Source organism: Spermophilus citellus (genome assembly GCF_964194105.1).
Source record: "Spermophilus citellus genome assembly, chromosome: 9".
NCBI lineage: Eukaryota > Metazoa > Chordata > Mammalia > Rodentia > Sciuridae > Spermophilus > Spermophilus citellus.
In genome coordinates, this window is record NC_138191.1 from 59,497,001 (window position 1) to 59,512,512 (window position 15,512).

The 15,512-nt window shown below is 42.4% G+C and overlaps 1 protein-coding gene across 6 annotated transcripts in view; it reads left to right on the plus strand.

Moving 5' to 3' along the window:
- Positions 1 to 8,679: 8,679 nt before the first annotated feature.
- The window catches only part of TGFBR3 (transforming growth factor beta receptor 3), a 194,417-nt gene continuing 187,584 nt past the window's right edge, over positions 8,680 to 15,512 (plus strand). Inside the window, exons 1-2 of one of the 6 annotated variants that reach the window (XM_081307666.1) lie at positions 8,680 to 9,113; positions 10,738 to 10,796. The gene's annotated coding sequence lies outside the window, so the exon portion shown is untranslated. The other 5 variants (XM_081307669.1, XM_081307668.1, XM_081307667.1 and 2 more) reach the window with 5 other exon arrangements.

Here is a 15,512-nt window from a genome sequence, read left to right on the forward strand (position 1 = left end):
ATTGCCGTGTTTCTGCTCCCTTCTATAGATTTGTTTTGGTTCCGTATTACTCTGTTGTTTCTTCTTTGTGTTGTTAAACTGTGCCTGCTAACGTGGATTCTGCTGGGAAGGCATTCCGACGGCCGAGCTCCAGTGACGTCACTACTCTGCTATGACGGGCCCCAGGCTCCTTGCTGGGGTGTCCTAATGGGGCTGTGTGACTGGACTGTCTCTGTTTGGTTTTAGCTCCCCGTTGAGGCAGGTGGGCAGTCTCCAGCCGCCCAGTATCTCAGGCAGCGGGCGGGTGATCGATCGCGGCGGGGGAGTGGACTCCGGCTGCCCAGTCGCGCGGGCAGCGGGCCAGCTGTCGCCGGTGGGCAGGCGATATCTAGGCACCCAGTCCAGCGGTCGGTAGTCTGCGGGCGGGCGTTCTCCTACCGCCCAGTTACGCGGGCAGTGGGCGAACTGTTGCCGGCGGGCCTGCGGTTTCTAGCCGCCCAGTCGCGAGGGCCTGGCCTCTAGTCTCCTAGTTTCTCCTGCTAGTCTTGGTTTCTCCTGCTAGACCAGATTTCCCCTGAGTGATGGCTCTCGGCAGTTCAAACTGTACTCTGGACCTGCCGTTTGTTGGGTGTGGAGGGTGTCTATTGGGGACCCTGGCACTCTATTGTTTTGTTTCCATTGTGGGGGATAGAACTGTACTGCTTCCTTCCCCCTCTGAAATCCCGCACTCAGCCCGGGGGTCAGTGCGGGCTCATCCAGCAGGATTCCACAGAATTGCAGCCACTTTTCTCCCTGCTTGCTAATTAATCACTTCTCTGTGGCGCCCCGCCTTCTGTAGCCACGGGGAAGGCCGGGCGAATCAGTCAGCCCGGATCCCCGGGGTCGCACAATTGGCTATTGGGATCCCTGGCACTCTATCATTTTGATTTTTTCTGCTTGCCCCTCCCCCAGCGCTGGCTAGACAGGTTTCATTTTGGCTGTTGATGGGAGGGGGAGTTGAAGGTCAGGTGTCTCTAGTTTTCCCCTAGTCTTTATGCAGGCTCACTCTGATACTCCCTCCCCTGGAAAGCCTAGGAGAGGTTTTATGCGGATTCCCCGATGTATGGGGGATGTGCTGAGTGACACACACCTGTTTTATTGTTGCAGTCTGTCGGAGAGTGGCGGTGGATACTTCAGCTCTCCAAGATGGTGGCCGCTGATTGCCTTGGTGGAGTTTCCGTTGTGGGGGACGGGACTGTATCGCTTCCTTCCCCGTCTGAAATCCCGTACTCAGCCCGGGGGTCAGTGCGGGCTTGGCCGGCTGGGTTCCACCGAATGGCAGCCACTTTCCTCCCTGCTTGCTAATTCTGTCAATATTTTTTAAAAAAATATTTTTAGTTGTCGATGAACACAATGCCTTTATTTTGTTTATTTAGTTTTATGTGATGCTGAGGATCAAACCTAGGGCCTCACACATGCTAGGCAAGTGATCTACCACTGATCTACTACCCAGCCCAGTGCTGTCAATATTTTAAGATGTTAATATTTGAATATTTTAGATTAATGTTAATACTTTAAGATGTGAATATATAAGATATTTTTCAGCAACAATAATAGTAGTATGGATATGAATTTTGCCTCTACCAATTCAGTACAGTATTGTAAGACCAAAGTAACAGTGAATGGAAAGGCACTACACAATATTCCCACTTGGAGGGGTGCGTGGCTCTTTCTCTCCTCAGCTAACTTTAATTAGGAGGCTTATTTGCTCCAGGATAGGGGCTTGGTTTGCCTACTCCGTGTTAACAGGTTTCATTTACTGTGGTCAGGAAGCCCCTTCCTCAAATTAGAACTTCTGACTTCCAGGCCAACCTTCATTCATGCTATTTATACTGCACACTTGCTTCCTGTCTGGACCAATTGGTCCCAGTTCCTTCAGGTCAGATGTGTTCTGCTGCCTTCCAAGTCCTGGCCTGTTTAACTGTTGAAGCCATTGGGCCAGTCTTTGTTGAGCCTCTGGAACTTCATCTCTCTCAATGGTTATTGCAAAAGTTTACTAATTTCCTGGTCTCTTAACTGTGGCTATCTATCTTTGGAATAGAGCCATCCACGCATTTGATATTTATGGGATACTTGTTAGGTCCTGACATTTACACACCATTTCCTCCTTGACCAGATCCAACTGGACCACATTTGTTAAGGTCATCTTATGATCAGCCCAGGGGCCAATTCAGAGTTTTAATCCTCTTAACTAGAAATTAAGCTATAAACCAGGAATACAATACTGATTTCGTAGTCTCTGGTGGTGTTTCGTGGTCTCTGCCCTTGTGGTGTTTATGGTCTAATGTGAAACCTGTTCTAAGAAGGGACCAGATTTTCTTTGCTAATGTGACCTGTGCATAGAAAATGTGATGTGTGTGTATGTGTGTGTGTGTGTATGTATGTTGGTAAGTAAGGATCAGGACTGGAAACAGAGAATAGAACTATCAGAAATGTTTAGGTAAGAGATGATAGTATTTTGACTGGGTGGCAGTTATGGAAATGGCAAAAAAAAAATATTGTTTTAAGATAGAGCACACAGGATGGACTGGTAGATTTTCTATGGGGTATTAGAGATGAATCAATGATGACCCATGTGGCTTTGACCTGAACCACAGTGAGGAGTAGGGCTATTTATTTATCTATTTTGTAAGTACTGAATCCAAAGGCACTCTTCCACTTAACTACATCCTCAATCCTGTTTTATTTTTAATTTTTAATTTTTGGGTACTGAGGATTGAACTTAGGGGCACTCAACCACCATACCACATCCCCAGTCCTGTTTTGTATTTTATTTAGAGACAGAGTCTCACTGAGTTGCTTAGGGCATTGCTGTTGCTGAGGCTGGCTTTGAACTTGCAATCCTCTTGCCTCAGCCTCCCAAGATGTTGGTATTACAGGCATGTGCCACGGTGCCTGGCTTAATTTTTATTTTGAGACAGGATGGGGATAAATTGGCCAGTCTGGCCTTGAACTTGAAATCTTCCTGCCTCAGTCTCCTGAGTTGCTGGGATTACAGCAGGACTATTTATGAGAGTAAGAGAGGGGATGCATGTATGGGAATCAGGAGTTCAGATTTTGCACTGTTACCTTGGATTTTCCCATTGAATAAATCAAATGGAGATGTTGAGAAGGCAACTAAATACCCGAGTTCAGAATTCAGGGGCAAGGTCCAGGCTAGAGACAAACTTTTGAAAATCATCAGTGTAGTACATGTAAAGAGATGGGTCTGGATGATAACACTTTTAGAAAGAGTCTCAGAAGGGAAGAGGTCCAAGGAAAAGTCAACATTTACATCCTGGGAGGAGAAGGAAGGCCCAGGGCAGGTGACCTGGAGGGAAAAGCCAATGAAGTTGGAGGTGAACCATCAGTCCTCCTCCTCAGAGCCAACACGGTGTCTCAGAGAGGAGGAGCAATCTCCTGGGTCATGAACTATTGAGTAAGAAGAAAGCCACTGCTCTGGCCGTAAGCTGACCTTGAGAAATGTAACCTGATTGTATCTGGTTGAGGAAGAGATCATCATCTCTTTTGAGAAGTATTACTATAAATGGAGTTTAGAAGTGGGGGGTTGATGAGGATGTGGGTCAAGCAAGAATTTTTTAAAATGAGAAATATTATAGTATGCTTGTAAGTTGTTGGAAATAATCCAGGGAAGAGAGAAATCAGAGGATGCAGGCTGGAAAGGGAGATTACTACAGGATGAAAGTCCTTGAGTAGTTGGAGGAATGGAATCCAGCTCACTGAAGGAGAAGGCCAGTTCGTCTGGGATGACAGAGAAAGTAGAGTGATAGATAAGCTGGTAGACTGTGGTGGTGGGAAGAGGAAGATGTTTTCTTATGAGGGCTTCAATATTCTCAGTAAAATAAGAAGCAAAGTCATGCTGAATTCAAGGAGAGGAAGAAGGTATTGAAGATTTGAGGACAGAGGAAGAGAAGCAAAACAAGTCTCTTGGAGGGTGGCGGAGTGAGCTGACAGGGCAAACAGTAGGTCTGCAGAGCAGCACTAAGGGCCCGTTGAGGATTACTGTCACACGTTTAATTTGACTCAGTCATGGTTGTAGATGGTGAAACATGTAAGGCCAATAGACTGGAAATTCTGGTAGGGTCATTTGGTTACTGGAACTAAGATTCTAAAGGCGATGAGTTGGAAAGATAGGGATTAGTGATTAGAGAGGAAGGCTTGAAATTGTGATGGGAGAGGTTACAGCAGTTAACAAATCCAAGCTTGGATTTCTTATGGAGACTAATGTAAATAGGATTGTGAGGTCCTCATGGTCTCCCCTTAAGGGAGTCCTTACTGAAAATCAAGGCTCAGTTGTTAATCAAATATTTAGTACCTGGATTAGCTGCTAAACATCCAGTGATCCTAAGATGTTTGCTTATTTTCATTGTACCTTTATAAAAGAAAAGAGAATAAATATAAAGGAATAATAATCTTATGATTTTTGGTGAAAATGACACATGTTCATTATGAAACAAGCATTGACAAGAGGATGGCTCCTGAGGGTGAGATAGCCCTCACTCATCTCTGCTCCATGCAAGCCTTCCTGAGCTTAGATACAACCCCAGGACAGAGAGGTGGGGGAGACCCTCAGCTGATCAGTGAAACTTCAGTTCAATTTCAGAAAACTCTGCTCTGGCATGCTTGAGTTATGGGGCTAAGAGGTGTAGCCCTGTTTTTTTTTTTTTTTTTTTTTTGTCTCACTAAATGTAAAAATAACATTTCATAATCCATAACACTTTCTTTTTCCTCTTCTGCAGGCTCAAACCTAATAAACAAATCAACAACAAACAAACAAACAAAAACCCCACCACCACCAGGAGAAACAATAACCAAATACAGAAAACAAAATAAAAGGGCTAGTTCTCTTCAGGGCAGCTGTGAAGAGGGGTGTAGGGGCTGAACCTCTCTCTGGAATCCCAGCACCTGCAGGGAGAGGAGGCAGGCTCTGCTGTATCACCCAGGAGCTAAAACTATGAATCTCTGGGTGGGTTTTGCTGTCACTTTGAAATAGTGTGAGCTTTCCTGCTCCATCAGAATCCTGCTGAGGAGGAAATTGAAGGTGTATGGTAAAATCCTCTATTGGAGGCTCCTCCGGGTCACAGGAAATGGCAAGTTTGTGGGAAAGCATGATTACACTAAGGGAATTTACTTTGGATTTTTATTTCCAATTTTTCTGAGGTCTAAATCAGGTGACTGTTTGGGACTCTGCTCTTCATACAGGTTCATTTGCGAGTATTTTTTCTCATTAATTTGAAATTTGCCAGCTGCAAATTTTATCTGTGAAAACTAAATTCTCATTCAGGCACAGATATAGAAAATGTGGCTTTAAATTATAACCTTAGATTATGATGACATATAAAACACCTGCAAGTATAAATTGGAATCTTTAGAAGTTTAGAAAAAAAGTAATAAATCTGTCTGTATTAATAGATTGAGCAGAAAATGAGAGCACATGCTGTAGTTTGTAGACCAGTATTCTGTCACAACAATTTTGGAACATTTGGTTCTCGTTCTGTCACACATTCTTAAGAGTAGTTGTGCAATTGCTTCCAAGATGTTGGCTGTATTAGACAAACTTTATGTTAGTGTTCTTTACTAGCCAAAAGGAATCTACTTTTATGTGTTGGTGGTGGGGTAATATTTCTCCAAACAAACTTTTGCTTTTTTATCTTTTGAAAACCAACTGAGAATTAAAGACTTGATAGACTTTCCGCAGGAGTGGAAGGTGGCTACCTTTCACCTGTGCACAAAGTAGAAGTTCAGAATAGAGACTCTGGAGCCAGGCCACCACCTGGCTCTGCTTCCTGGCTCTGCTGCTTGCTGTCGTGTGACTTTGGGCAAATTACCTAACTTCTCTATGCGTCATTTTCTAATCTGTAAAAATGAGGATAGTAGAATTGATTCAGGATTTAATGAGTAAAAATTTGTAATTTATGAAGCTTGTGCTAAGTACTATATTAGGACTTACTTAAAAAGAAATTCAACCAAATGATTTTCTAATGATACGGTCTTTTCAGAAAATTGAGACTTTTTTTTTTTTTTTTTTTGGAAATGTACCAGGGTAGATCCAATATATGACATTAGTGACAGTTTAGTAGGAATTTGTTTAGTTGTCTGCTAATCAACAGAACCTGGGGACATGCCTCTATGAGTCATTGAGCAGGTCCATACCTGGCAGGGAGGAGGGCGGGTTCCTTGTGATAGACACAGCCTACGTAAATCACAGAGATTTTCTGCAAACATTTTTTATGCAAGTAAGATAAAGCACATCTTTATTTTAGCCCTCTGTTTATAATTCTTTTTGAATTGATCAGAACAAATGATCAAGATACCATCTTGGACTAAAAGGAAGCTGGTATATGAACAAATATTATAACTCAAAAAGAGTCCCACATTTTAAGAACAATGAAAGAAAAGGATCCACCCCTTTAGTAATTAGCTAATGTTATGAATGGTGATACGAGCCTGTAGGTCCAACTACTCCAAAGGCCGAGTCAGGAGGATTGCCAGTTTGAGGATTGTGGAGACAACAAAGCCATACCCTGTCTAAAAAAAAGGGGGGGGGGAAGACAGGGGGATTTTTGAGGAGCTTTTCCAGATAAACAAAAATTTAAGTTTATTTTAAACTCTATGCTTCAGATACCTGGATTTCTGTCTGCTAATAATATTGGTTGTTCTGTCTGCTAATATTTTTTGTTTGTTTTTGTTTTTTGCAGTAAAAAACAAAAACCCTGGAGAGATTGAACCCCAGGGGTGCTCTACCACCGAGGTACATCCTCAGCCCCTTTTTAAAATTTTATTTTGAGACAGGGCTTCAGTGAGTTGCCCAGGCTGGCCTGGAACTTATGATCTTCTTTACCTCAGGCTTCCAAGTTGCTGGGATTACAGACATGCTCCACTGTGCTCAGCTAGGATTTCTACTAACAATATTATCAGTTTAATGATGGGCTGGGGGTGTGGTTCAGTGGTGGAGCTCATGCTTAGAATACCAGAGGTTCCAAGTTCAAACCTCAGCCTTTGAAAACCAAATTAGTTTTGTACACACTAATATAAATTTCTTGTGCTTTCCCATGTCATCTACTAAAACTACTCCTGAATTTTAAAAAAGCCATTTAATTTTGCCAATATGCAAACCTTTGGTGACAGGTAGTATAACCAGGTTATTGAAGGCTTGAGTTCCAAGGTAGGCAAAAGTGGGTTTGAATCCTGGTCCTCCCACTTAATAGCATATACTCTGGGTAAGTTATGACTTCCCTTTATAATAGGGTTTATAGGGCTGAGTCCATATGTATACAATATTTTGTAACCTGCCTGGTGTAGAGTTATTTCTTCAAAAGCTGATCATGGATAGTGTGAATGTGGTTCCACAAAGAGCAGTCACTTTATCAGTCTTTAAAGACACTCCTAAATTATCTAGGACTTGACTTCTCTCTCTCTCTCTCTCTCTCTCTCTCTCTGTGTGAGTGTGAGTGTGAGTGTGTGTGTGTGTGTGTGTGTGTGTGTGTTTGTGTGTTATTAGGGACTCAGCCAGTAGCAGTGGCACAGGCCTGTAATCCCAGTGGCTCTGGAGGCTGACAGAGGAGGACTGCAAGTTTAAAGCCAGACTCAGCAAAAGCGAAGTGCTAAGCAACTCAGTGAGACCCTGTCTCTAAATAAAATACAAAATAAAGCTGGGGATGTGGCTCAGTGGTCGAGTGCCCTTGAGTTCAATACTCATTACTAACCAACCAACAAAAAAACCCAAACAACAACAACAACAACAACAACAACAGCAAACAAATCCAAACCAACCAACCAAACAAAAACCCCACAACCAAACAAACTAGAGATTGAACACAGGGCCTTGCTCATGCTTAGGTAAGTGCTCTACCCCTTAACTACTTAATCCAGTGGCAGAGCCAGGATTGGAAGTCATGTTTTTGAAACGCCATTCATTTCATGGTCATTCACCTGCCTATTTGTACAAGAGTGTCCTGTTATATTGTATACCTTTTAATACAAATACGGGGTGTAAACAGAGGATCAAAGCAGTGTTTTCATTACCCTTTCAACTCCTGCAGGTTGCAGTTCACAGGCACGTGCATGCTGGACGTCGCACCACCCACCTGTTGTTCACCATGCCGCCGACCTTAGGGTGACTCCAGAAATGCGGATCTCGTTCCATTATATGTAATTAATTTATTTAGCTAGCTGGGGAAAGGGCAGGGTAGTGCACCCTCAACTGTCAGCAAGGAAGAGAAAAGACTCTGCTAGCGTCCACAGTCAGAATGTACCTTGAGATAACAAGCAGGATTAGAGGTTGGGGAAAAAACAAATAGGGCAGAATTTATGTGTGCGGGGGCGGGGGTGCTGTGCTGGGGCGTGGGCAAAGGGTGTGATGAGTTTATCTGCGGTTTTAGAATTTTTATATCGAGACAGATGAGCCAAATAAAAACTCAGCTCCTCCAGAGCTGGAAAGTCTGCAGGATCTAGTTTGAGGGAGCGAGTCCTGTAGTTCGTAGCGCGTAGCCCGCTCTTCTTCCTACCCGCTGTCCCAACCTGGGCGCTCTGAGCCCGGCCGCACCCGGAGCTCCTTCTCTTCCTTGGCTTCTCCGCCCGAAGGGAGACGCAGGCTTGGGCTGCTCTTGGGGCTCATCCATAGCCGGGGAGGCTAAGGGGAGGAGAGAGGAGGCGGGAGGCGGGAGGAGGAGTTTCTGGGCGGCCCAGAGCCCCCGGTGGGGACGCAGCGGAGAAGCGCCCTTCCCCCCGCGCGCTGATTGCTGTGGCGTCCTGCCCGACCCCGCCCGCGTGTGTGTGTGTGTGTGAGCGAGAGCGAATGCGCTGGGTCGGCCCGATGGGGGTAATCGAGGGTTTCGGGGACGCCAAGCGGCACTTTCCTCTTCTCAGAGAGTGAGGGAGGGAAGTCGGTGGCTCTCGTGCCGGCCACTTTCCCTGCGTGATTCTCGGAGCTCCCTGCAGGAGGTGAAAGTCCCCGGCGGGTCGGGATGGCGTAGTTGCGCCGCGGCGCAGCAGCTGCCTGAGCTCGCAGCCGCCGAGTGCTGGGCGGGGAAACTTTGCTCTGCTTTCCTCCAATTTGCCGCGGGTGGATCTCCTCTTGACACACCGCCTTGGAGGTACGTGCCGGCTGGTCCGCTCAGCTCTGCAGTGCCAGCCGGGACTCCCTGGCTGTGCAGCTTGCTGGTCACCCGCCGGGCCGCGGGCTCTGCAGGCTGCGCGTTGCGAGTCCCTGGAGCGCGGGCTGTTGGTGCTTGCTTAGCTGCTGGGGTCGCCTCGGACGGCAGAACCCCTGGACTTGGGAGGGCGGCCTTGGTCTGACGGTGTTTATACTCGGAGAAGCCAGGACCTGAGGTGCGTGGGAAGCGGCCGTCACCGGTGGCCAGCGTTCGGGGCGATGCGCAGGGCTGGGGAGGGATTCTCCAAGCCCGCTTTCACTCTTCCTTTTTGTGGTTCCTTCTGACCTCTGTGGGGTGCGCAGGCCACTTCCCTCCCTGCGCGTGACAGCGTCAGTGGGAAAGGTTTGTTGTGGGTTTGCACTCAATTGCTGTGGCAGAGGCCGCGTCTCCAGGACTCACGCACCCACGCGACCCGGCGCTCCTAGCCGGCCGCACCCCGAGGGTGCTCCTCGGGTTGTGCGGTGCGCTGCTGCTGCAGCCCCAGCGGAGTACTCACCCGCATTACCTTGGCCGCTCTTCGCGATTTATTTTGAAGGCTCTCTTAAGTGTGTTAACTTGGTTCGGACAAACTTGGAAATCTTGGGCTATTGCTAGAAGAATCCGACTTGTTCTTATTAGGGCACTTTCCAGAATCACATAGTGTAGGGGAACCGGCATGTCAAGCAGGCCCTACCTTGGCAGAATAGAACCCTATGGATTTGGGGTCCATACAGAAAGCTACGACAGTAAAATCGTCCCTTTTCCTTAGCTGTGAAATGGGAATAACAGTACTGGTCCCCCAAATGTTGCTGTGAGGATTGAACGAGTTTTTTTGTGCAAGGTGCTAGAGCAGTGCCTGGCGCCAGGGAAGCGTTGCCAGGTGTTAGCAGTGCTTGTCCCAGCATTGGCTTGACACAGCGGTGAGGGTAGGGGGACTATAGGAGTGACAGATTGAGACGCGGAACCAGGCGTTTTCTGAGTTCCATATTCACTAGATGAAGTGATAGGTTTGGGAGGATAGAAGTCGTCACAAAACAGGTCAAGATCTTGTCATCTTCCTGAAAGGGTATTTCATACTGCATGCAGTTACTTCAGTGTGAATTCACCTGTATCTTTTCGCTAGTAATAACTGATGTTTATTGAGCCCTTCCTATGTACCAGAAATTTTGTGTTTGTAGTGACCTGGTGGCACTTAAGCATCACATCAACTCTATGGTAAAAACAGTCCCACTTTAATAGTCCCACTTTACAGATAAGACTGTAGAGGGTAAGTTACTTGCCCAAGATCATGCCCAACTTTCCATTAGTTCTAACTCCTCAACTAGCTTGATCAGCTGGGCAGAGAGCAGTCAGATTTGTGTGTGGTGAATAGATGACCTTCACTCATCACCCAGCTTCCCTTCTGAGTTCAACACGTCTTTTGAAACTTGGATAACATATCTGTGATTAATTTAGGTGAAAAAAATATATATGTATGTATATATAAAATTTCAGTTCCTCTGAAACTGGTTCCAAATAATTATAAATAGAACTGACTTGTGTTAATATGGATCTTTATTCTTAATTTCTTTTATTAATTTTCCAGACATTGTTGATCACCGTTACTTGGCTTCCTTAGGAAACAGCTTGAGGCTGGCACAGGAGGTAGGGAAATAATTCTTACCCCCTTAAGGGCTATTAAAATGGAATTGATTTCATGCCATTGTGTCAGTTAAAGGATGTTGCTCTGTTTCTTGGTGTTCTCTGCTTTTGGCTTTACTTCTACATTGTTTAGTGTTTCAAAGCTTCAGCATATTTTTTGCCCTTTAGTTTGTCTTTGTCATATGTCAACGTTAATTTTTCCTGTTGTGATGGAATCTGACCATTATATGGCAGCTTTGCTTAATAACTGTTGATTGGGCTCATGTTTTTAAATATAAAATCACCAACTTAACTTTTGAACACCAGAACTTCAAAGGCAATCCCTGGGGAATTCATTGTTATTTTTAATATTAACCAATAGGGGGAGCACAAAATACTATTAATGTCTATAAATCATACAAATCAGTTTGGAAGGTGTTAAACATACATTTTAGAAGAGAAAAATGTTGTGCCTTCTTCTATCAAAATAACCAAGTTGCTTTTTGCATTTGCAATAAAGAACTGTGTTTAATTTCAACCCATTAAAATAACAATGATTTTTGAGGACAGGGCCTGTATATTGGATGTGTCAAAAACCCGAGGGTGGCTAGATAGATATTAAATACACACATCTATGTTCTTCTTATTTTTTTTCAATTTGTTTTCTTTAGGAGGTATGCATGTAAAATAATTTTGTGTAGTTTGAATAGTATTTCATGTTATTGAAAAAACTGGTAATCCAGGGAAATCCATCCCGAATCCTCTTGTAACTCTCCTTATTTAACGTTCTTTCTCTATATACCCACCCTATCTTTTGTACTGGTGATTGAACCTAGAGGGGCTTAATCACTGAGCCATATACCAAGACCTTTTTTATATTTTATTTAGAGACAGGATCTCTCTGAGTTGCTTAGGGTCTCGCTAAATTGCTGAGTCTGGCTTTGAACTCACCAACCTCCTTCTTCAGCCTCCCAAGCTGCTGGGATTACAGGCGTACACCATCATCTTTGCCTGGCTATTTAACTTCTTATATAAAACTGGTTGTAATGAATTTTTCTCAGACTAGTGCACTCACAGTTCTGTTATTATTATGTTTCATTAACATCTTTCAAGAGCAAGACAATAGAAGATTGTTCACCCTAAGTTATAACAATTCTATTACTGTGCATTCTTTAGAGGCATATATTTTAGTATAGGTTGAATATGCTTTATCTGAAATGCTTGGGACTGGAAGTGTTTTGGATTTCTTCAGATTTTGAAATATTTGCACATGTATGATGAGATGACCTGAGAAAATGATCCAAATCTAAACACAAAATTTGTTTCATATAGACTTTATAGCCAAAAGGTAATTTTATATAGCATTTTTAGTATTTTTTTTGACTTTGACTCATCACATAAGGTCAGACGAATAATTTTCCAAATGTGATGTCATAATAGTTCTGAAAAAATTTTGAATTTTGGAGCATATTTTATTTTGGATTAGGGATGTTCAATTTATCATATTCAATGTCAGCATAGGTATCTATGATGTATCTATGGGTGGCTATACCTATAAATACACATGTAAACAATATTTAAGAGTTAACATGCTTGGAAGGTAGGTTTGATGGCACATGTCTGTAATCCCAGCAACTCAGGAGGCTGAGGCAGGGGGTTGCAAGTTTGATGCTACCCTGGCAATTTAGTGAGACACTGTTTAAAAAAAAAGCCAGGTGGGTGTAGGGGACTGGGGATGTAGCGCAGGGGTAAAGCATCCCTGGGTTCTATCCCCAGTATCCTCTCCCACCCCAAGTTAGTCAAACTGACAATTTAAATTTTCTCTCTTTGCTGTTTTATAGGCCATTTTCCTTTCTTATTTCTTGTGTATCACACAGTTTTGATTTAACTTTACTTCATAAAGTTAGGGTCATTTGGATCCTATTTTTAAGTGACTTTCAAATTTAGCCCCTTCTTTCAAAATTTCTACCATTGTACTTACTACAGGGTAGCATTTATTTGGGATCTCATTAGTCTTCCATGCGCCCATCTAGTTTACTTTCTCCACAAATGTTTATCAACCTCCTACTCACTAATCGGCTTATGGTTTCTGGTTTTAGAGTTCAGCAAATTAACTATACTTATTCATCTTAGCAGGGGGCTAAGATGCCTTAAGGATGCCTAGGGCTTTGTCACCCAAAACCTTTAAAGATTGACAAAATTGGTTTGCTGGAAGGAAGCTATTGTCCCATTCTTTTTAAGACTCCAAGGAATTAATCTTTCCTTTTTGTATGAAACTTGGTTGTAGCTTGTAAAAGTCAGGTGACTGCTTGCCTGAGAGCCCAGGGAACTTAAAAATGTCCTTTGCAGGTCATTACTGACTTCTTTTAGTATGTAAGGGATGACCAACTTCCTGGGATCATAAATCTGTGAAAGGTTCTGACTTTATATTTTAAGCATAGAAGACAGAATAATTAGAATTTACAGAATGACTGGGTAAGTTGTAACATAGCTGTAATATTTTTCCTGGACGATTCTGCTCTGTTGTCACTTTGAATTACCAGTTCTTGATAATTCATTATGATATGTATGTTTCTGTCTTTTCATTTCTAATGGATGAAAATTTATAATTATCAAGTTTATTAGTTAAAAGAGGACAGTCTTCTTTTTTGCTCTAATAATTATTTTAACAGTAGTAATATTGTCATTTTGGTCAGTTTAATGGTAGATTTTCCTTATATTTTCAAATGTTTTTAATTTTTTTAAATTTAAAAAAACGTTAGAAAATTTTGTAATGAGTTGGATAAGTGTTTTTAAGGATCTTTAACTTAAAAAGCAATCTCTTATTGCCATTAGGAATGTGGGCAATTTGGAATGTATGAGTGAATCTAGGGTCATATGAAAAGCTAGCCTTTAACAAATAATAGTGAGCCTTTAACGGATTTAGTAAGGGCGTTTATGACATTGGAAGAAAATTAAATGTACTGAGATGAATGGCAGTAATTTCTGGGGTTCCACATCTTCAGAGTAACACTTGGAATGATAGCACTGTTACTTTGTAGCATTTCATAAAACACAAGCTGTTGCTAATTTGCTCAGTTTCTAGTCAAGATGAAATAAATTAACACCACTTGGAAAGGCTTTACAAAAAGGATCTGGGTCCATTTCCTGGGCTCTGTTCATTTCTAGATTTCTTGTTTTCTATTTTTTTTTTTTTTTTGAAATAGCACATTTGCTTGTTAACTGACATTGAGCTTTATTTTCTCTTCTTGCAAAGTCCTTTCTTAAGATTTAGCACAGATTTCCAACCATTCTCCTTCTCCATCTTAGGGACTAGTGATTGAGCTCTTGCTCTCTCAGCCAAGATGTGTGCAATATTTTGTGTTTAAAACAACATTGATTCTGCCTGAGGCAACTCTTGATTGGACCTTATTCAACATTTTTTATTCTTTAGCTTTCTAGGCTAGAGATGGAGACTTAATAGGTTGACAGTTACCTAAATATGATAGAGACCATATTTTAAGTGGAAAGTCTGGAACAGGAGCTCTAGACATATCTGTCCATCCTGACATATCTTTCAGATGATAATAACTGTGTGGGTAGGGATAATTAATATCTGGTATTGTTTGTGGTGATTCCTTTATGTTGAAATCTCCTAATTTGGAAAGAGCACTCTGAGTGATATGTTGAGTGGAACAAAGTTCATTTTCAAATTTAATGTTAAAGTGTTGCCAGGATAATAATTTAGAATTAAATCTGAAATGTTAGCCCTATCTTTACTTTAATAAAAAGGATACCCCAGTACCCCAAATAAATAAATTAAAAAAAAAGATAATGCAGAAGCATGTGCTCTCCCTACCTCTTGAACACTGGACTCTGAGTGAGAAGTGCCTTTCAAGTTAGGAGCTGTGTCAGGAGGATGAAGCACTTGCTTTTCTGTCTTTCCAAGTACCTAATTTGCTTATCTTGTATATGCTGAAGGTCAGGTTTTGGTGTAAAATTGCAGATGGACCATTTGTAAAAACACATTTAAGTTGATTAGTTCCTGAAAAAAATGATCTTTGGAAAACAATCTTCACAGACACTAGTCCTTGAGCTTCCCTGTCGATCAGATTACCTTGGGAGACAGTCTGCAATTTCAGACAGGAAGGCCAACACTACCGATAGGCAGAGTGGAGGGCCCAACAGAACTTTGGATTTCTTTTTCACTATTTTATTAATGGAAACTTGATGAATACTTAATTCCATTTGGTGTGTGAAAAGAGTCCCTTTGGAGAGTATCATTCTATTAGCATTTTTAGTGATTTATGCATTTTGACAGTATGATATTGGTCCTTGGAAGCAAAAATGCACTGGTGGCTATTTGCAAATTTCATTTCATAATTATCTAAGTGTATGATAATTTTTAGAGCAGAAAGTGGCTTTTTTTACCCCTTATACTGGAAGGTTGTTTGAGGTGAGATACTTAGGTTCTAATTACAAAGCTCCATGTTCATGTGGTAGTATCCTAAGTTCTTTGGTATGATCCTCAGTGTTGTTATGTATCTCATTTTTATGCTTTTTTTTTTCTGTAAAACAAAACCTGCTCAAACACAAAACTCTTGAGTGTCTACGAAGTATAAATCTTTCATTTTGTTATATTAGACTTTGTACAGTTGGCTGGCAAATTAAATGCAACTTGGAGGGAAAGCACCATTGACTCATTACAAACATTTTTCATCATTGCAGTGTAAGGTCTTCCCTATGTGTGTGGGAGAAGTT